The sequence below is a fragment of the Danio rerio genome, chromosome 6 (assembly GCF_049306965.1).
Source record: "Danio rerio strain Tuebingen ecotype United States chromosome 6, GRCz12tu, whole genome shotgun sequence".
Taxonomy (NCBI): Eukaryota; Metazoa; Chordata; class Actinopteri; order Cypriniformes; family Danionidae; genus Danio; species Danio rerio.
Genome location: NC_133181.1, coordinates 26,076,638 through 26,100,996, shown reverse-complemented (window position 1 = coordinate 26,100,996; position 24,359 = coordinate 26,076,638). Strand labels below are relative to the sequence as shown.

General features: G+C 32.7%; 1 long non-coding RNA gene across 2 annotated transcripts; it reads right to left on the bottom strand.

Annotated features, from left to right (window-relative positions):
• Nucleotides 1-11,826: 11,826 nt before the first annotated feature.
• LOC137495880 (uncharacterized) lies at nucleotides 11,827-16,003 on the bottom strand. Of its 2 annotated transcripts, XR_011015857.2 has the most exons (7): nucleotides 15,956-16,003; nucleotides 15,781-15,836; nucleotides 15,355-15,414; nucleotides 15,130-15,251; nucleotides 14,663-14,777; nucleotides 13,917-13,993; nucleotides 11,827-12,984 (listed from the first exon to the last, which is right to left on the bottom strand). It is a non-coding gene; the product is annotated as an uncharacterized lncRNA (long non-coding RNA). The 2 variants fall into 2 exon arrangements; XR_012408357.1 differs by lacking the exons at nucleotides 11,827-12,984; nucleotides 13,917-13,993 and having other exon boundaries at nucleotides 14,658-14,777; nucleotides 15,130-15,248.
• Between the last annotated feature and the right edge of the window lie 8,356 nt (nucleotides 16,004-24,359).

Here is a 24,359-nt window from a genome sequence, read left to right as displayed (position 1 = left end):
TCAGATTGTAACACTAAGTATGTGATAGGCATATGTGAAATACAATTTCTATCATTTGCAAAATGAGGACATATTATAAAAATGTCTACAATGTATAAAACATTTTAATAAAGCATTACATTGGTAGCATACACAGAGTGAGCAAAAGGCACGAGCCAGTGGCGGTTCTAGGGAGCAGGAGACTGATGCAGACTGGACATTTGATAAAGACAGTTTAGGTAAGTTAGCTCAGAGGCATAAGACAGGCGTAGTATAGTATATAGTATAATATATATATATAGGGAGGTTTATATGATAATACAATATTATGATTGTTTTCAATAATGTTCAGCAAAAAATAATGGAATAAATGAAAGCTGTTGGAATATGAGTTTGGTAAAGTATGTATAAGGGGTCATTTTTAAATTCCGTGTTAAAGCTCATAATGCTGCAACACTAATTAAATCATTTTAAAAATAATAATAATAATTATAAGAAAAGTTTTAAATTTGAAATTTTTAAGTTTGATCCACTGTTGAATATTGTTGCCACATGGCAACATATCATAAAGTACCTTAAAAAAGATTTTGTTTTTCCATTTTTTTATTGTTATAATTTTTTTTACAGCACTACTAGTTAAGCCATTTTAGGAAAAGAAAAACAGTCAAATATATTTTTTTTACAGGTTTATCATAATGCATGTGGTAGTGGGTTAAGACTGCAGAGTGATGCATGAAAAAAAAATGACTTCGAATAGTTGTTTAAGTAGTTTGTGATGTATGTTAAAGTGTGCCCCCTAAAAGTACAAGTGGCCCCTGCCCGGTACTCTAGAAGTGACTCTGGAACCTCCACTGGCATGAGCTCAAGCCAGTGTGCAGGATATTGTGCAATTTGATGTGAGGCACAACTCAGTGCTGTCTCAGCTCGCTTCCTATGCTGTAATTGAACAGGAGATATGCAAAATACAGCGATTAGGATTGTTAAAAGGATTGAAATAATATAAATCATACAGAAATTGCATTTATAGCACAGATCAGTTGACAAATATTTATTTTTTTCATTATTATACATCTCATGATGGCAGGTAAGGGTGATGACAGTTGAGGCACTTCCTCCTCTGACCGCATTTCTGATAACTGATTTATTTTATCTTTGCCATGATGACAGAAAATATAATTTTACTAGATATTTTTCAAAGCACTTCTATACACAACCAAATTTGGTTAACTAGGCAGGTTAGGGTAATTAGGCAAGTTTTTGTATAATGATGATTTGTTCTATAGACTAAAAATACAGCTTAAAGGGGCTAATAATTTTGACCTTAAAATGTTTTTTTTTTTTTTTAAATAAACTGCTTCTATTCTAGTCAAAATAAAACAAATAAGACTTTCTCCAGAAGAAAAATATTACCAGATTGTGAACATTTCCTTGCTCTGTAAATCATTTGGGAAATATTTAAAAAATAAAGCAAATTCAAAGGGGGGCTAATAATTCTGACTTCAATCATGGACATTGCTACCAGTCTTTAACAGCTGAGACCCAATAATGGAGAAAATATTTAAGGAGAAGAGATCCGTGAGACGGGGAGCATGACTCCACATACGCCATTGCTGACATTGTTTCCTCTCTAAAGACTCAAGTGGTTGATCACCCCTCGAAGGACTTTGGTTGCACTTACCTGAGCGTAGAACGACACAATCACAATCCCATGTCTGCACTGGAACAACGCATAATTCACTTTGTTGGCCTGTCAATTACATGCCCTTCGGGGAACAACTGAAAAATTAACATAATTTGTGATGTGTTGGTACTTTTATATTGGACACAGACGTGACAAAACATGACAAGCCAAAGTTGAGATAACAACCGTAGAAATGACAACCATGACAAACATACCACTCTAACAATCCAAAGAGGGGCAGGATAAATTCAGATTTAGATGGGGAGCCAACAATCTAACGCAATCTCATGGTAATTCATAACTTTTTAATTTAGTGGCTAATTTGTATGAATTCATACGATCTAATTTGTACCATTTAGTACAATTTGCTCATCACCCAATGACGGTTGGGGTTAGTGGTGGGGTTAGGTGCCGCACCTCCTTTTTAAAATCATACATTTTCACACGACTGAACTCGTACAAATTCGTACGAATTAGCCACTAAACGGACAAAACGCAAAATACTTATGTTTCCTCATGAGATCAGTGTAAAGTAAGCAGACAGAGTATCTGGTTTGATATTTTTAGAACTGGGGCTAATTGAAATGGTGACGTTAATGTGACCAAAAAAGAGGGTCTATCGTGCTTGTCTCGATTTCAATCTCTTAGCAGAACGAATATATTTAAGATTACGCTGATCTATCCAAACTATGAATCGGACAGCTGCCCCTTCCAACCATTGACGCCATTTTGTTTAGTGCAAGTAGGATGGAGAGAAGCTCCTGGTTAAGAATATTGTGGTCCATGGATGAATGTGATGCTAGTAGCATGGGTGAACCTTATTGTCCTGTAAAGATCACTGGAATAAGATGTATCTTAGGGGCATCTACCTTGACAATGAAGTGGCGTTTCAGATTGGGGGTGATGAGAATGGGTGTCGTGGAGAATAATAGGCAGTCAAAAGAATGTTGAGCCAAATTAGATCATACAAAATGAGACTTGACACACTCGTTTAATATGCACAAGGTGATAGGTGGTATGCAAATCTAATTTGCTGAAAATCTTGGTTCCCTGCACAATATAATGACAAATACGGTAATGCTTTCCGATGACAGACCTGCCAAAATTTGAGCCAGTGCACGGCACACAGTATTTAGGTGATTAAGAAAAGTCGTATTTGTTTTCATGATCCACAGGGTTTGTTGCATGACTTTCCACGCGATGCAGTCCATGCCAATAGAGCTAACCTGTTTGTGTGCAGCAAGCATTTTTGTTGGCAGAGCTGAATAAGATTTGGAGGATGGCGAATCCTCCAGATTACCGGAATAGAAAGAGACCTACTGTACTGCTATCCACAAACCCTTTGATTCAGGGGGAGAGAAGTCCTCAATTATAGTGTTTATATAAACATGATGAACTTTATAATGATATAACAAATTGTGGTTACATATTATATAAAGTTATGAATAGCCTATCGTATATGTAGCCTAACAGGGCATTAAATTATTTACTGTTTATTTCTTTTCTTTGAAAATTTGTAAACTATAATCATGCATCTCACATTTTGTGTTGGATTTCTTTTTATTTTTTTGCTGGTGAGCCCACTGATAGTTGTTCGCCCCCCTCTTCCTCCCCTGCTCTGCCGGTTATGTTCACAGCGCTCCACGCCCACCATGGAGCATTTTTTGAAAAAAATTCTGAGGAAGAGTTGAACTGAAAGAGGGAGGTTTCATGACCCTTTAAACTCTGAATTTGTTTCCTGATAATTAATATCAGTGTGTAACATTGAAACCTGGGCCAGTATTTGTTAAGCTTCTCAGAGTGGCATTTTAGTCTTTAGAATTTGAGAAATTAATCCTACTTTTAGACATACAGTTGACGTCAGAATTATTAGCCCCCTGAATTAATAGCCCCCTGTTTATTTTTTTCCCCAATTTCTGTTAAACGGAGAGATTTTTTCAGCACATTTGTAAACATAATAGTTTTATTAACTCATTTCTAATAACTGATTTATTTTATCTTTGCCATAATGACATTAAATATTATTTTACTAGATATTTTTCAAGACACTTCCATACAGCTTAAAGTGACATTTAAAGGCTTAACTAGGTTAACTAGACAGGTTAGGGTAATTAAGCAAGTTATTGTATAATGATAGTTGTTCTGTAGACAGTCGAAAAAAATATATAGCTTAAAGGGGCTAATAATTTTGACCTTAAAATGGCTTTTAAAAAATAAAAAATAAAAATTTTATTCTTGCCAAAATAAAACAAATACTTTTTCCAAATAAAAAAAATATATTATCAGACATGCTGTGAAACTTTCCTTGCTTTGTTAAACATAATTTGGGAAATTTAAAAAAAAAAATCAAAGGGGGCTAATAATTCTGACTTCATGAATCTTAGTTATCAGATATGAAGAATCACTCTCATTCTCCCAGTTATTTAATAGAGGCTTCTAACATAGTTCAAATACACCAGTATGGGGTTGTGATGGCAATGTGGCAGAGACCTGTACAAATCTTTCAGGAGTAGAAAATAGGGACCCCATCACAAAGGAAGAAATAATGAAGAATATAGGAAAGCATTGGTTTCAGTAGTACATTTTGCTTCGCTATAGATGTCAATGGCTGCTGCTTTCCACAACGCTTAAGAATATAATTTTTTGTGTTTAACAGAGGAAAAAAATCAAGAGTTTAGAACCACAGTGAGCAAATAATGAAACTTCATTTCAGGGTGAACCATCTCTTTCCCCTTTAAATATTTTAACAGTGTCCTTGTGAGTAATTCTAAGAGGCTTGATGTAAAAACAAAATTAGGAACCTTAATGTCCAAAAAAAAAAAAAAAAAAGGCAAGAGGAAAGAAAACAGAGACTTCTGTTCCGTTTGTGTGTCTCCTCAACTAACGTCTCAGAAAACAGGATATGTCTCTGAAACACACCTTTAGATGGGAAGAGCCTGCAGAGCAGTGGAAATCCCCACAGCAGGACAGTGGCAGCAGATCTTAACTGCACACTTCACCCCCACCAAGAGGAAGAACACTGACAGTCTGCACGCGCCTTGCTGGACTATCATCCTGCTAACAGAACAATAACTAAGCCTTATAGAATATACATGTTGTGCACATTAGAATACACAAACTCTGAGGCTCTGCTGAGGAAATCATCTTGCTACTCCCTGCATTTAATAGTTTACATTTACCAAATTAACATAAAATAATCAACTAAATCATTATTACTTACATGACATATGACTGACAAACAAAGTTATATTTTTTGTGCAGTTTATTGCACAACACCAAATCAATACCATAAGACAACTTAACAGTATATGTACCTCACCTTGCTATCTACTAATAGAAAAACATTTCTGTTGTGGTCAGTTTGCTCTGTACTGGAGCTCACGTTTTACTGTGTTGTACTGGTGATGCAGAACACTGTAGTTAATGTATTTCAGATTTACTGAAATGCAGACAGCATCATCTAGTGTATCTGCCACTGGAAAGTGCAATGAAATGTATCTGGAGCACTGCATTTTACATTTTGCAAAAAAATGTATGCTGAGGTACATATTTTCAGTAAGCCTGGGTTGTCATTTACTCATACTCACTCTAACACACCTTCATGCGTTTATTAATTTAGTCCAACAACTACCTACCCATTCTGAGAAAGGCTCAAACTGGCATTCTGGCATAGGAGGCAGATACTCTAATGGGGCATTCACACCGTACGTGTCTTGCACAAGTAAATTACTATATTCATATGTAATTAGACACTTAAGCATTTTGAGTTTACTTGCTTCATTTGCATGTCAAATTCACAAAACAGAGATGCAAAATAACGCCAGTTTCATTGGAATATAGCTAACATGAATAACATGAGAGGATAGCTGTGCTTTATGTTATGTGGGAGGCAGAAAATGCATAGACTCATTTGGCGCCGTGTCTTGGTCCATCAGATCCTTCATATTAGCGAGTTTCACTAACTCCTCCAGGACCTGCGCCTGGATGACTGCTGCTTCTAGAAACAGCTCCTGACTAGATGACAGCCACTACTACAGCAAGTTCTTGATTGGTTAACTAGGTGCCAAATTTCAGATTTTTTAGTTTATGCGTGGGCTGCACGGTGGCGCAGTGGGTAGCACGTTTGCCTCAACATTGCTGGTTTGAGCCCCAGCTGGGTCAGTTAGCATTTCTGTGTGGAGTTTGAATGTTGGTGTGGCTTTCCTCTGGGTGCTCCGCTTTCCCCCACAAGTCCAAAGACATGTGGTATAGGTGAATTGGGTAGGCTAAATTCGCCATAGTGTATTAATGTGAATGAGTGTGTGATTCATTCTGTTGTGGCGACCCCAGATTAATCAAGAGACTAAGTCAAACAGAAAATGAATGAATGAATAATTCAAGCATTTCTCACAAACCATGCTAATGCTTGTCAAATGCCAGAAAAGCTCAATTTGCGGCATCTCATTAAACTTTAGGCTAACATCAAATTGCGTCATTTGCACAAACTGCACCACAAGATGTCTTTGCATAGACTTAACATGTCACTCGCGCCTAATGCTCATCCACACCTCCGACGGGACCCGACTGGTAGGTTGGGTTGGGGCTTAAGCTTAAGCTTGGGCTTAAGCTCTATCATTTTAGATAGGGTCGGGCCAAGCTTGGGCCTGGCTTAGGCTTGCGTTTCGTGCTCCGGCTGAACGGTCATGTGATGCATTTCGATTAGTGCAAGAAAGTAATCAAATTATTTGTTACAGGATCAAAAAAGGTGAAACAAGGGATGACGCATAACGGTCACTCGCTACATTGAAACCACTGTCATAGAAAATTAAATGGATGTTCTTGGCTTGTGGAGGATGAACAAACAATCCTAGTCAAAAATTTCAAAGGATACAGAGGGTGGAGGATGGGGTGAGGGGTATGACAGGGGTGGTGACATCAATGACACGACAAGGCCACAAGTTAAAATAGCTTATTTCTCTGGATTTAAACACATTTGGGATAATGTAAGTACGAAAGTCAGCAAAAATATATAACACTGTTCTTGTATTAAAATCTTACACATTATGCCTTAAAATTCTACTTCTGTATTTATTTTAGTGAAAGTTACTCAAAAGTAATAAATGTGATGCAATAAAATTCACAGAGAGTAATACTAAAAAAATACTTTTAATTGTAACAAGTAATCTATTATGTTATTATACTTTGAAAGTAGCTTGCACCATGCTGCTGAGTGAACAAACTTTCATCCAAAGATTATATATATAAACACACACACACATTCATATATGTACATTTAAAGACAATATGTCTTAATACCAAACAAAGCTACTCTTTATATTAAAGTAAACCGGCCTCTACAAAGTCACTTTACAGTTGTGGAGTGTTAATTGCTCACATATCCTGTATTTACTGTTAGACAATATAAGGAAGCAGTGGACAGCGATCAGTGCCTACAGCAACTTTTGAGGTCTGCCTAAAATGTTCTTGGCAAACTACAATGGATTCACTAACAGGGACATTTAGTAGATCTGCCAAACTAAGGCAACCTACAGAAAGAAATGTCAATCACTATGTACTTAAGTCAACTATTGTCTGAGGTTATACGTTCACAATTAAATGAATTGCTGTCAGAGAATCACCTTGACATTACAGTGTATTTTTCACTATCTAAAAATGAAAAGAAATCCTGTTTGGTAACAATGTTTACCTGTGTGTCAGCTATGGTATTCAGACTGATACTTCTGCTGCTTTCAGCATGATGCAGTTTTTCTTAAAGACACAATTCACCCCTAAATGATAATTTGTTATTTACTGACACTTGTGTCTTTCCAAAACCAAGAATACAATTGAGAATGTTTTTAATATTCTCTTAACATTTTTGTCCATCCATTGACAGTGCCTATAACCAAAAACTTATTTTACTTATGCATCAGTAAGTAAAAAAAGAGATTTTTAAAGCAGCTGAACATATTTGATGTGCACTATAAGTGTATTGTTGAAATGTGAATTGATCTTTGAATTACATCTGTTCATCGCATAAAGCAATGGACTTGGAATATCAATTAATTTATACGTATTTTGCATTGATACAAAATACATTGGATGTTTTATTGTAAATTATGGTTTGTGAAACCTACAGAATTTGCAAAAGATTTACCATAAAAAAGTCAAACGTTTGCATGGGATCCTGTCGTTCCAAACTGGAATCACTTTCTTCTGACAAACACAAAATAATACTAATTTGATTAGGGACGACGCAGTGGTACAGTAGGTAGTGCTGTCGCCTCACAGCAAGAAGGTTGCTGGTTAGAGCCTCAGCTGGGTCAGTTGGCATTTCTGTGTGGAGTTTGCATGTTCTCTCTGCGTACACATGGGTTTCCTCCGGGTGTTCTAGTTTCCCCCACCATCCAAAGACATGCGGTACAGGTGAATTGGGTAGGCTAAATTGTCCGTAGTGTATGAGTGTGAGTGAGTGAGTGTGTATAGACATTTCTGGATTTCTGGAAGCTGGAAGAGCATCTGCTGCGTAAAACTTGGCTGGATAAGTTGGCGGGTCATTCTGCTGTGGCGACCCCGGATTGATGAAGGGACTAAGCCGAAAAGAAAATTAATAAATGAAAAAAAATTCTCAAAATATTGTTCTTTTTGTATTATACCGTATAATGGTGCATGAGTTTTAGTACAGCACTCTGATTACATCACTGTAAATGAATAGCAAGTTCTACCAGAAAGGAAATAAGAATCACAGTATGACACACAAAGTCTGTAAGCTAAACTGTTTGGTATGCTGTTATGCATATGGTTTGCATAACAATCTCCATTTCAACAGAACTAATTACCAGAACTAAGTACCAGCCTAGACACTGAGATATTTTGTGCTGTTTCAGGTCTAACAAGGTCTCAAGGGAGTATCAGAATCTATTTTTATATCCAATAAACTTCAGCCCAAGAAAAGCTGGCCTCTGCTAGCAATACGGGGCCTTTGGGCAGACTGAAACTTCAAATCTTTGGCACGAACAACCTGAACTGCACAGAGACTAACCACAGGCATCTGGCATGAAGAATAGCCAAATACCACCTCTGGCTTTGCCATCAGTCTTTTTACTCTCAGTTGCTTCTTCCAATATCAGAATCACAAAAAAATATTTTAAAATATATGACATCAATAATTACTACAAGGCTGTTGGATTGCAAGATGCAAACAATCTGGCTGGCAAACATTCTAAAATGTGCAATTATAATCAGAAAACCACACATCCAAAGTAGTTCCTGGCAGGTCTAGAACGCATTACAGTTCATTGTAGGGCTGAGCAATTAATCGAAGAATTAACAAAATTGACATTCAGAACCAATAATCAATCTAATTTTGCCAGGTCGACTTTTTATTATTTTCCCTAGCGCGTATGGAGTCAAGTACCCTGCTCTGTTAAGGCTGATTTACAGTATACTTCTGCACTGAGAGCATGCGTATGGTCCGCCACAGTCTTTGCACAGTTGTATACCCATGCATCTCTCAAAAAATTACCTACATGTTGCCATGACACGTAGTGCAAGCTCTGTGAAAGGTCGGTTTGGTAGTGTTGAAATACGTGAGCAGTGTGGAGAGCCAGGGGACAGCAGAGAGCTTTTTGTTGGAGCAAGTGTTTACAAGTGTAGAGTCCCGTGGAGGAGCTACAGATGGAAATATTTATTTTGTGTTTACCTAATGATTAAAGTTGCTGCACATCTGCTGGCTCCCGCCTATAAATGAAGAGTTTTAGCTTCTTGTACGTTAAGGTAGCATTCAGAGAAAAACAAAACCCCTGTGAGAAAAAACTCGACACAGAGGAACATAAAAACCCACTGCCAGCTATCGTTTTGGAAGTGTTATTGCAGAGCAACAAAAACTGCATGCCGAAATATATCAATGCAAATTTATACAATTTTAGTTGTTCAACATTGATGTTCAATAAATGATCATAGATAGTAGATAGTGTGTGTTTCCTTCAATTATTTTAAAATCAAGCAATGCACCCTTCATTCAAAAATCTCTGACTTGTAATATGTGAGCATATTTAACTGTACAAAACTTGTCAGTGAACTGAGTAGGCAAAAAAAAAAAAGATATATATATATATTTATGTATGAGCAATATCGCACGTGTAACAGTGCAATATGGCTGTAAATCAGCACTGGAGGCTTGCATTTGTTGGTGTGTACAAACTTGGAGTTTGTGAAACAAGGGATGACCTTAGCGTACCTCAGCATCCCACCAGTGCTGATAAACAGCCATATTGCTCTGCTACGAGTGTGATATTGCGTTTATACAACAGTTCAACATCACAATCCTGTATATAAATAAGAAAATCAAACACGAAGAGTCTAAAAACCCTTTTTTATTAAGAACTACTTTCTTACACCATTCATTCACATCTGCAGCTGACGTCAAAACAGCAGAAGCCTTTACTAATTCACCAACGTCACTATAGAGCTAGAGTTTGAATGACTGTCTAAAGTGATGACAAATCTGCAGATTTTTGCATCTACAGAGAAATCTTCTTACAGTGTTACAGTCTACAGTATTTCTCTGTTGCTACCAGGATTTTACAATAATTAACCACCGAAAATAACAATGAATCCATTAACATTACCAGACTGCTGTTGTGTTTGCGATAAGGAAAAACGCTAAACACATGTAGACTTTGCTTATTTCAATCTGCCAACACAACACACATTCCTGATATGCGAGCATATTGGTATAAATGTAGCACTACAACATACAAAAAGAGAGATCATCTAACCTTTTAGAAAGAAATAAAAACGGGATGTTTGCGAGAGACTGGTCTGAAATACAGGATACTCCCATGAAAAAAGGAAGTGTTGGCAGGTGTGCTTACCAGTTTAATATTGATTTGATCTGCTATAGTTAGAAATCAGACTGTTATATATGCTAAGCATAAGGGCTTATTATGCGTTTCTGTCGCCATCTTGTGGATAAAAAAAACGTCAACTGTCGCAGACGACCTGTCTCTCAGAAATTGTACATATTTTAAAATAGGCACTATTCTTGCAAATAAACTGCATAGTTGCAATCTAAACAACTTCATTCTTCACTAAAAAAGGCCTCAAAAGTATATTTTGTTGTGTAACAGCAGTAACATTTGTCAAACTGTAGTGTCTGCTTGTTGCTGACTGTATGTGGGCGGAGTAATACACAAAGGGCAAAGAGGCTGTACGGATGCTGATATTACTTAACTATATCACGGCTATCAGCAAGTAAGATTGGAGATCCAGACAGAACTGTTGTATATATATATATATATATATATATATATATATATATATATATATATATATATATATATATATATATATATATATATATATGTGTGTATGTATATATATATATATATATATATATACATATATATATATATATATATATATATATATATATATATATATATATATATATATATATATATATATATATATATATACAAACATATAATTGTTCTTTAATCGTAATCGAGGTAAAATGTTCAATAAATCGAGATTTTGATTTTAGGCATCATTACACTGAGTGAGGTCAGCGTTATTTCACCTACAACTGTCCAAAAATTAATTAAAAGCAAAACCTATTCATTATATAAAGCAATGGACTAGGATTATAAATTGATTTGTACTGATTTTGTACATTTAAAAAAATCAAATAAAAACAAAACAGAATGCTTTAAATGAGAAACATGGCAAACTAGTCCTAATACCCTTCCCAAAATACTTTTCTGCTTCAAATGTTTTGTATTGTTTCAAGTCCATCTGTCTAAAAAACTTGACATTATAGTTAAATAGGGAAGCATTTTCTAGACAAGCAAAAAATATTGTCTCATTTTAAAAAATAATGTGTCAAAATTACGCCAGTTTTTATTAAAACAACCAAATAACCATTGGGCTAAGCTAAATAATTTTATGTCAAAATGAAAAGCAAGATTATTTAGCTTACCCAATTGGCAGATTTTTTTGCTTGTTTTAAGGAAAAACTCACTTTATTTTGACTTGTTATTTCTTGAAATATGTGTTTTTGCTTGACCAGAAAATGATTTTTGATTTAAGAAACGACAAAAGATTTAAGTAGAAAAAGCATTTATTTATTTATTTATTTTATTTTATATTTTTTTATTTTATTTATTTATTTATTTTTTGCGGCGTAACAGGAGCATTTTATCTGACAAATGTCTTAAAATACAACATTTAAACAATGCCTCAACACAACACTCCTGGGAAGAATTCATAATTCATGGTCCATTTCCAATGATCTCTTACATATGATTTAACAATCATATGAAACTCTAACTGAACCCTTAAAAAGAGAATTCAAAAATGAAAATTCTGTCATTATTTATTCTTTCTTCTGTAGAACAAGAAAAGAAAATGTTTTGAAGAAAGCTGGAAACCTGTAACTATTAACTTCCATATTGGTTTGTTCTGCTATGGATGTCAATGGTGCAGGTTTTCAGCTTTCTTCAAAATATTTTCCTTTTGTTTAACAGAAAAAAAAAAAAAAAAACTTATAAAGGTTTTTAACCACATGTGGGTGAGTAAATATTGAGAATTTGTTTTCTCTTTTGGGTGAATATCACTTAAATGTCATTAAAATGACATTATGTGTTGGAAACTAACCAGAGTATGAGGGTAATAAGGAAAAATGTACACTGTAAACGATTTCTTGTTAAATTAACAGTAAGTTAGTGGCAACAATTATCCAGTAGCTGCTTTATTTCATAAAACAGTAACATTACTGTAATACTAATTACTTTAGTATTACATTTACTGTAAAATGTAATACATCATTTTACTGTTTTCTTTTTTTACTGTAACACCAATTACAGTAGTGATACACATACTGCAAAACTGAAAACAGTATTTTCCTGTACATTTTTACCATACAGAAGTACGGTATTTTAATGTTACTTTCATTATTACTGTATAGTATTTTACAGTTATTAAATGTTATTTTATTTTATTTAATAGTGCTACTTTATAATGAGCAAAAATGTTCAAAAATTGCACAAATGTTATTTAACTGTTCAAGAAATACAAGAAAAATAAAGAAACTAAAACTTTAACTTCACAATAAAAGTTTATTGTGTAAACCCTACTGAAATAGTAGCAATTATTCAATATAACACAGCAACAGAACACTAATGAACAATTGATCATTAAAACCAGTCAACAATTAATGTATCAAAAAGTATTACAATTTTAAAAACAGGTGAAAATACTGCTACAAGACAGGAAATGATGAAGTTCAAATGATGTTGTGGAAAAGGGACAGTAAAAAAAGGGCAGCAGCACTTCTGATGATCCTGCAAAAATGACAAGCAAAATCAATCACTGGAGCAAAAACTAATCATGACTCAAATTATTTCATTCATTTAGAAACCAAACACCGCACTGCTGTTTTACATAAATAAAACACTTTTTTTTATCGTTTTTGTTGGCAAAATACAGATTGTTGTCTATTTACAATTACACTAACGTTAATGGGGAAAAGATCAGTCAAGTCAACAGTAGTCAAGTGTCCACACAGGTATGTAAAAAATAAAGTCTCATCTTAACTTAATGTCTGACTCTGTATAGCTTGAATATCTGATTCCATGACCACACTAGCGCTTCCACGGATTTAAGAGGGGTGAACACAGTTCATTCTGACCTTAAGAGGCTACATATTTAAAAAATAAATAACTAAAATAATCTAATTTAATGTAACTAATGTTAATCAATACTTTTAAGCTTTTAACATGTGAAAATTCACTTCTAACTTACAGACAAGATTACGTTAGAGAACATGAAAGCCGAGGGTGATTTTTTAAAATAATGCTAATGATAAGTTTCTGACATTTGGTACGCATAAAACAAAGTAATCACTAAGCATTTATTTTTGGCAAAATCTGCCGAGAGGCTCAGCGACACGATCAAATGTGTTAAAGTTGAGCAGAGAACTGAAGAGTAGTCAAGCAGTCTACATGAAATGTTTGTGATAATATTTTGCGGTCAATTCGTATTACTGTATTTCAATATGCAGTTATGGCATGTCAGTGAGACAAATAAATATTATTACACCTCTCCAGTGACATTTTCTCAAATGAAATCATCATGACGTTACTGTGCACAGCATCAGTAAAACGTTAAGAATAATTTAAATACCAATTTTTTTAAAACAGTCACTGCTGATTACAAACTAACATTAAAGATAGGCTTACAGAAATCCTGAATTATATGAAGATTTATTACTCACTGATGTCGAAGCACTTCCAGGTTGTCAGAGATGTAGACAGGACAGAATATGTGCCATCAAATGAGCTCTTGTGCAGCCTTTGTTGGACATCAAGGTAGTATGTAAAAAAAAAATCTGTTATTTTACATGTTTTTTTACAGCAGCTAGGGTAATAGAGTCATTTGGTTAAGTCAAGTGGTTTAAAATAATTTTATTTATTAAATACTTGCTTATCCATATATAGATGTAAAAGTAACCAAAATAAATAATTTATTAAAATGTGAGGCATACTAAGCATGTTTGGTCTACAGAGAGAAGTAAATATTTACTTTAAGCATTGATCCTAATGAATCTATTTCTGAACTACATCCAACCTCGCCTCAGAAACAGCATTTTCGAGCATTTAGATCAGGGGTGCTCAACCCTGTTCCTGGAGATCTACCTTTCTGCAGAGCTTACCTGCAACCTTGATCAAGAACACCTGTCTTTATTTACCAAGTGCTCCTTCAGATACTATTTAGTTTGTTTAATTGCGTTTGATCAGGGTTGGAGCTAAACTCTGCAGAAAGGTCAATCTCCAGGAACAGGGTTGAGCACCCCTGTTTAAGACAATGAAAAATAAGACATCTAGATGATATTATATATTCAATCATTTGTGAAATTTAAATAACTTATATTCAGTATATACATAACATAAAATAAGAATAAAAAAATAATACTCTATGCCAAATAAAATACTTCAGATCTAAAAAAGCAGGTGTTTTTACCTAAAGGTTTCTTTCCTCCAGTTAGTTTACTTGCAGATCCCTCCACATCTGTGCTTTATTTGGTTCTTGACTTAAGAGTAACTGGTGTCACATTCCAGGTCCATCACAATCTGAGCTAGAAAGACAATATGGCAAAAGACAAGACACATATAAATAAGTCTCAGAATAAAATATTTAAAAGGATAGTTTACTTTTCTGCCACCATTACTCCATGTGTTTTAAAAATATTTAAATTTCTGTTGAACACTAAAGCAGATATTTTGAAGAATGTTAGAAACCGGTAACTATTGACATCCATATTTGAACCAAATTTCTTTAAAAAAATATATGAGTTTGTGTTCAATGGAACAAAAAAAAAATCTAACTATTTTGAAACAAGTGGAGGATGCCAAAGATGCCTATATTTTCATTTTGGGTGAACTGTCATAAAAACTGATGTATCGCTTGAGGAAAACTAAATCAAGTACCTCCTGTGAGCAAGCAGAATCATTATGCCATTGTATTCAGCCAACTAACCCAGCCGAGGCTCGAACCAGAGACCTTCTTGCTGTGAGGTGACAGCACTACCTACTGTGCCACTGCGTCGCTACTGGAAGAAGAAAAAGAGGTTGTACATGAAACTCCTCACAACAAATCTGTGAACAACTTGACAATTCAAAATCTAATCAAAATGAGGAAGACATCAACAGTACCTTGAATAATCAAGTGAGGAGAGATTGGTAGCATCAGTTTTTCAACATCAATTGCTGTAGCTGCAAAAAAAGATAAATATAAGAGTAAAATAAGACTTAACATTTAATAATCTAAATCTATGGTACAACCATACCAATCTGTATGGGGTTCAAATAAATTTGTATACAAATCATTCCCTACACCTGAACACCAAAAATAAAATGTAAAATTAATGACACACTATACAATAAGCTCATTAACCAGTGAGAAATAGACAATTAATATGAATTATGTTAATATTAACGTTAGCTTAAAAGACATCAACTGAATTTTATTATCAGCTCAATTTAATAAAACAGTTTAGACTTGTTTCATTGTGTGTTTAGTTTGAATAACTGAGTTAACTTACAGTTAACAAATTTAACCACATGAAGACCAGAGCTTACCTTAACGTTAAACGTTTAACTTTTCATGGTGACTTTGCCTTCATCTCAGTGTTGTGCTGAAATAGAGAATGCAGTTAACAACACCAAGTAAAAGTTACGTTTTTTTTTTAGGTAACTTAACATTACTATGGTCAAAAACTCACTCAAGATAAACTCACTGTACGTTATGTAATACCTCGCAAACACTACAATCACGGTCTGGCGTCGAATAACGTGACATAAGTACCTACAACTAAAGTAACTTGGTTAATTATTTCAAACGGTTCAATCCGATTCGGTGTCATTTGAGTGCTGAACCGAATCAGTGCAAACGTGATATTGATAAAATAGTAATATTGTTTTTTTTGTTTTTTTTTTCACTTTACCAGCGAAAATATTACATATATCTTACTTTAACAATAAGAATAAGGTTCGCTTGAAGTGTTTTGAGAATTAATATTTTTTTCTCCCAGAGTTCATTTCACACCAACAAGCAAATATAATGGCAGATGAGAACCCTGCAGAAAAAAACAGCTTAAACCAGCCTAGGCTGGTTGGCTGGTTTTAGCTGGTCGACCAGGCTGGTTTTAGACGGGTTTTGGTCATTTCCAGGCTGGTTTCCAGCCAGTTCTTAGCTGGTCAGGCTGGGAGATGACCAGCTAAAACCAGCTTGACCAGCCTAGCCAGGCTGGGAGCCCAGCAAAAACCAGCAATATCCAGCTTAAACCAGGTTGTTCAAGCTGGTTTTAGCTGCATTTAGCTGGTTATTTTCCAGTCTAACCAGCTAAGACTAAGCTGGAAATGGCTGGAAACCAGCCTGCAAATAGCCAAAACCCCTCTAAAAGCAGCCAACCAGCCTAGGCTGGTTTAAGCTGGATTTTTCAGCAGGGAAACCATTGTAAAACGATGGTAAAACAATTGTAAAACGATTGTAAAACGATTGTAAAACGATAGTAAAACCGTTGTAAAACCATTGTAAAACCATTGTAAAACCATTGTAAAACGATTGTAAAACCATTGTAAAACCATTGTAAAATGATGGTAAAACGATTGTAAAATGATTGTAAAATGAAGGTAAAACCATTGTAAAACTATTATAAAACAATGGTAAAACTATCATAAAACCACTGTAAAATGATTGTAAAACAAATGTAAAACGTTGGTAAACCGATTGTAAAACCATTGTAAAACTATAGTAAAAAGATGGTAAAACAATGGCAAAACCATTGTAAAACGATTGTAAAACGATCGTTAAACAATTGTAAAACCATTGTAAAACGATGGTAAAACTATCGTAAAACGATGGTAAAACGATTGTAAAACCATTGTAAAACGATGGTAAAACCATTGTAAAACCATTGTAAAACGATTGTGAAACTATTGTAAAACCATTGTAAAACGATTGTAAAACCATTGTAAAACGATCGTTTTAACATTGTAAAACCATTGTAAAACGATTGTAAAACCATTGTAAAACGATGGTAAAACGATTGTTTTATCATTGTAAAACCATTGTAAAACGATGCTAAAACCATTGTAAAACCATTGTAAAACCATTGTACAACGATTGTAAAACAATTGTAAAACGATGGTAAAACGATTGTAAAACCATTGTAAAACCATTGTAAAACGATGGTAAAACGATTGTAAAACCATTGTAAAACGATTGTAAAACCATTGTAAAACGATGGTAATACGATCGTTTTATCATTGTAAAACCATTGTAAAACCATTGTAAAACGATGGTAAAACGGTCGTTTTACCGTTGTAAAACCATTGTAAAACCATTGTTTTACCATTGTAAAACGATTGTTTTATCATTGTAAAACGATTGTAAAACCATTGTAAAACCATTGTTAAACCATTGTTTTACCATTGTAAAACGATCGTTTTATTATTGTAAAACGATTGTAAAACCATTGTAAAACGATCATTTTACCATTGTAAAACCATTGTAAAACCATTGTAAAACGATATTAAAACCATTGTAAAACCATTGTAAAACGATGGTAAAACAGTCGTTTTACCATTGTAAAACCATTGTTAAACCATTGTTTTACCATTGTAAAACGATCGTTTTATCATTGTAAAACGATTGTAAAACCATTGTAAACCTATTGTAAAACCATTGTAAAACGATGGTAAAACCATTGTAAAACGATGGTAAAACGGTCGTTTTATCATTGTAAAACGATTGTAAAACCATTGTAAAACCATTGTAAAACGATTGTTTTACCATTGTAAAACGATCGTTTTATCATTGTAAAACGATTGTAAAACGATTGTAAAACCATTGTAAAACCATTGTAAAACCATTGTTTTACCATTGTAAAACGATCGCTTTATCATTGTAAAACGATTGTAAAACGATGGTAAAACAATCGTTTTATCATTGTAAAACGATGGTAAAACGATCGTTTTATCATTGTAAAACCATTGTAAAACCATTGTAAAACGATGGTAAGATGGTCGTTTTACCATTGTAAAACCATTGTAAAACGATTGTTTTACCATTGTAAAACGATCGTTTTATCATTGTAAAACGATTGTAAAACGATTGTAAAACCATTGTAAAACCATTTTAAAACGATCGTTTTACCATTGTAAAACCATTGTTAAACCATTGTAAAACGATGGTAAAACAATTGTTTTATCATTGTAAAACCATTGTAAAACCATTGTAAAACGATCGTTTTACCATTGTAAAACCATTGTAAAACCATTGTAAAACGATCGTTTTACCATTGTAAAACCATTGTAAAACCATTGTAAAACGATGGTAAAACGATCGTTTTATCATTGTAAAACCATTGTAAAACCATTGTAAAACGATGGTAAAACGATCGTTTTACCATTGTAAAACCATTGTAAAGCCATTGTAAAACGATCGTTTTACCATTGTAAAACCATTGTAAAACCATTGTAAATTGATGGTAAAACGATCGTTTTATCATTGTAAAACCATTGTAAAACCATTGTAAAACCATTGTAAAACGATCGTTTTATCATTGTAAAACCATTGTAAAACCATTGTAAAATGATGGTAAAACCATTGTAAAACGATTGTAAAACCATTGTAAAACCTATGTAAAACGATGGTAAAACGATCGTTTTATCATTGTAAAACCATTGTAAAACCATTGTAAAACGATGGTAAAACGATCGTTTTATCATTGTAAAACCATTGTAAAAAAACCATCGTAAAACCATTGTAAAACGATTGTTTTACCATTGTAAAACGATCGTTTTATCATTGTAAAACGATTGTAAAACCATTGTAAAACCATTGTAAAACCATTGTAAAACCATTGTTTTACCATTGTAAAACGATCGTTTTATCATTGTAAAACCATTGTAAAACCATTGTAAAACCATTTTAAAACGATCGTTTTACCATTGTAAAACCATTGTTAAACCATTGTAAAACGATGGTAAAACAATTGTTTTATCATTGTAAAACCATTGTAAAACCATTGTAAAACGATCGTTTTACCATTGTAAAACCATTGTAAAACCATTGTAAAACGATCGTTTTACCATTGTAAAACCATTGTAAAACCATTGTAAAACGATCGTTTTACCATTGTAAAACCATTGTAAAACCATTGTAAAACGATGATAAAACGATCGTTTAATCATTGTAAAACCATTGTAAAACCATTGTAAAACGATGGTAAAACGATCGTTTTACCATTTTAAAACCATTGTAAAACCATTGTAAAACCATTGTAAAACGATCGTTTTACAATTGTAAAACCATTGTAAAACCATTGTAAAACGATGGTAAAACGATCGTTTTATCATTGTAAAACCATTGTAAAACCATTGTAAAACGATTGTAAAACGATCGTTTTATCATTGTAAAACCATTGTAAAACCATTGTAAAAAAATGGTAAAACGGTCGTTTTACCATTGTAAAACCATTGTAAAACCATTGTAAAACGATTGTTTTACCATTGTAAAACGATTGTTTTATCATTGTAAAACCATTGTAAAACCATTGTAAAACGATTGTAAAACCATTGTAAAACGATGGTAAAACGGTCGTTTTACCATTGTAAAACCATTGTAAAACCATTGTAAAAAGATTGTAAAACCATTGTAAAACGATCGTTTTACCATTGTAAAACCATTGTAAAACCATTGAAAAACGATGGTAAAACGATCGTTTTATCATTGTAAAACCATTGTAAAAAAACCATCGTAAAACCATTGTAAAACGATTGTTTTATCATTGTAAAACGATCGTTTTATCATTGTAAAACCATTGTAAAACCATTGTTTTACCATTGTAAAACGATCGTTTTATCATTGTAAAACGATTGTAAAACCATTGTAAAACCATTGTAAAACCATTTTAAAACGATCGTTTTACCATTGTAAAACCATTGTTAAACCATTGTAAAACGATGGTAAAACAATTGTTTTATCATTGTTAAACCATTGTAAAACCATTGTAAAACGATCGTTTTACCATTGTAAAACCATTGTAAAACGATCGTTTTACCATTGTAAAACCATTATGAAACCATTGTAAAACGATCGTTTTACCATTGCAAAACCATTGTAAAACCATTGTAAAACGATGGTAAAACGATCGTTTTATCATTGTAAAACCATTGTAAAACCATTGTAAAACGATGGTAAAACGATCGTTTTACCATTGTAAAACCATTGTAAAACCATTGTAAAACGATCGTTTTACCATTGTAAAACCATTGTAAAACCATTGTAAAACGATGGTAAAACGATTGTTTTATCATTGTAAAACCATTGTAAAACCATTGTAAAACGATTGTAAAACGATCGTTTTATCATTGTAAAACCATTGTAAAACGATCGTTTTATCATTGTAAAACCATTGTAAAACCATTGAACAATGATGGTAAAACCATTGTAAAACGATGGTAAAACGATCGTTTTATCATTGTAAAACCATTGTAAAACCATTGTAAAACCATTGTAAAATGATGGTAAAACGATCGTTTTATTATTGTAAAACCATTGTAAAAAAACCATCGTAAAACCATTGTAAAACGATTGTTTTACCATTGTAAAACGATCGTTTTATCATTGTAAAACGATTGTAAAACCATTGTAAAACTATCGTTTTATCATTGTAAAACCATAGTAAAACCATTGTAAAACCATTGTAAAACGATTGTTTTACCATTGTAAAATGATTGTTTTATCATTGTAAAACCATTGTAAAACAATTGTAAAACCATTGTAAAACCATTGTAAAATGATGGTAAAACGGTCGTTTTACCATTGTAAAACCATTGTAAAACCATTGTAAAACGATTGTAAAACCATTGTAAAACGATCGTTTTACCATTGTAAAACCATTGTAAAACCATTGAAAAACGATGGTAAAACGATCGTTTTATCATTGTAAAACCATTGTAAAAAAACCATCGTAAAACCATTGTAAAACGATTGTTTTATCATTGTAAAACGATCGTTTTATCATTGTAAAACCATTGTAAAACCATTGTTTTACCATTGTAAAACGATCGTTTTATCATTGTAAAACGATTGTAAAACCATTGTAAAACCATTGTAAAACCATTTTAAAACGATCGTTTTACCATTGTAAAACCATTGTTAAACCATTGTAAAACGATGGTAAAACAATTGTTTTATCATTGTTAAACCATTGTAAAACCATTGTAAAACGATCGTTTTACCATTGTAAAACCATTGTAAAACGATTGTTTTACCATTGTTTTACCATTGTAAAACCATTGTAAAACGATCGTTTTACCATTGTAAAACGATCGTTTTATCATTGTAAAACCATTGTAAAACCATTGTAAAACGATGGTAAAACGATCGTTTTATCATTGTAAATCCATTGTAAAACTATGGTAAAACGATCGTTTTACCATTGTAAAACCATTGTAAAACCATTGTAAAACGATCGTTTTACCATTGTAAAACCATTGTAAAACCATTGTAAAACAATGGTAAAACGATTGTTTTATCATTGTAAAACCATTGTAAAACCATTGTAAAACGATCGTTTTACCATTGTAAAACCATTGTAAAACAATGGTTTTACCATTGTAAAACCATTGTAAAACCATTGTAAAACCATTGTAAAACGATCGTTTTACCATTGTAAAACCATTGTAAAACCATTGTAAAACGATCGTTTTATCATTGTAAAACCATTGTAAAACCATTGTAAAACGATGGTAAAACCATTGTAAAACCATTGTAAAACGATGGTAAAACGATCGTTTTATCATTGTAAAACCATTGTAAAACGATCGTTTTATCATTGTAAAACCATTGTAAAACCATTGTAAAACCATTGTAAAACGATGGTAAAACGATCGTTTTATCATTGTAAAACCATTGTAAAACCATTGTAAAAGGATCGTTTTACCATTGTAAAACCATTGTAAAACGATGGTAAAATGATTGTTTTATCATTGTAAAACCATTGTAAAACCATTGTAAAACCATTGTAAAAGGATCGTTTTACCATTGTAAAACCATTGTAAAACCATTGTAAAACGATGGTAAAACGATCGTTTTATCAATGTAAAACCATTGTAAAACTATTGTAAAACCATTGTAAAACGATCGTTTTACCATTGTAAAACCATTGTAAAACGATGGTAAAACGATCGTTTTATCATTGTAAAACGATTGTAAAACCATTGTAAAACGATGGTAAAACGATTGTTTTATCATTGTAAAACCATTGTAAAACCATTGTAAAACGATCGTTTTATCATTGTAAAACCATTGTAAAACCATTGTAAAACGATCGTTTTACCATTGTAAAACCATTGTAAAACGATCGTTTTACCATTGTAAAACCATTGTAAAACGATCGTTTTACCATTGTAAAACCATTGTAAAACGATGGTAAAACGATTGTTTTATCATTGTAAAACCATTGTAAAACCATTGTAAAACCATTGTAAAACGATGGTAAACCGATCGTTTTATCATTGTAAAACCATTGTAAAACCATTGTAAAAGGATCGTTTTACCATTGTAAAACCATTGTAAAACGATGGTAAAATGATTGTTTTATCATTGTAAAACCATTGTAAAACCATTGTAAAACCATTGTAAAAGGATCGTTTTACCATTGTAAAACCATTGTAAAACCATTGTAAAACGATGGTAAAAACGATCGTTTTATCATTGTAAAACCATTGTAAAACTATTGTAAAACCATTGTAAAACGATCGTTTTACCATTGTAAAACCATTGTAAAACGATGGTAAAACGATCGTTTTATCATTGTAAAACGATTGTAAAACCATTGTAAAACGATGGTAAAACGATTGTTTTATCATTGTAAAACCATTGTAAAACCATTGTAAAACGATCGTTTTATCATTGTAAAACCATTGTAAAACGATCGTTTTACCATTGTAAAACCATTGTAAAACGATGGTAAAACGATCGTTTTATCATTGTAAAACCATTGTAAAACCATTGTAAAACCATTGTAAAAGGATCGTTTTACCATTGTAAAACCATTGTAAAACCATTGTAAAACGATGGTAAAACGATCGTTTTATCATTGTAAAACCATTGTAAAACCATTGTAAAACCATTGTAAAACGATCGTTTTACCATTGTAAAACCATTGTAAAACGATGGTAAAACGATCGTTTTATCATTGTAAAACGATTGTAAAACCATTGTAAAACGATGGTAAAACGATTGTTTTATCATTGTAAAACCATTGTAAAACCATTGTAAAACGATCGTTTTACCATTGTAAAACCATTGTAAAACGATCGTTTTATCATTGTAAAACCATTGTAAAACCATTGTAAAACGATTGTAAAACCATTGTAAAACGATCGTTTTACCATTGTAAAACCATTGTAAAACGATTGTTTTATCATTGTAAAACCATTGTAAAACCATTGTAAAACGATCGTTTTACCATTGTAAAACCATTGTAAAACAATGGTTTTACCATTGTAAAACCATTGTAAAACCATTGTAAAACCATTGTAAAACGATCGTTTTACCATTGTAAAACCATTGTAAAACCATTGTAAAACGATCGTTTTATCATTGTAAAACCATTGTAAAACCATTGTAAAACAATGGTAAAACCATTGTAAAACCATTGTAAAACGATGGTAAAACGATCGTTTTATCATTGTAAAACCATTGTAAAACGATCGTTTTATCATTGTAAAACCATTGTAAAACCATTGTAAAACCATTGTAAAACGATGGTAAAACGATCGTTTTATCATTGTAAAACCATTGTAAAACCATTGTAAAAGGATCGTTTTACCATTGTAAAACCATTGTAAAACGATGGTAAAATGATTGTTTTATCATTGTAAAACCATTGTAAAACCATTGTAAAACCATTGTAAAAGGATCGTTTTACCATTGTAAAACCATTGTAAAACCATTGTAAAACGATGGTAAAACGATCGTTTTATCATTGTAAAACCATTGTAAAACTATTGTAAAACGATTGTTTTACCATTGTTTTACCATTGTAAAACCATTGTAAAACGATCGTTTTACCATTGTAAAACGATCGTTTTATCATTGTAAAACCATTGTAAAACCATTGTAAAACGATGGTAAAACGATC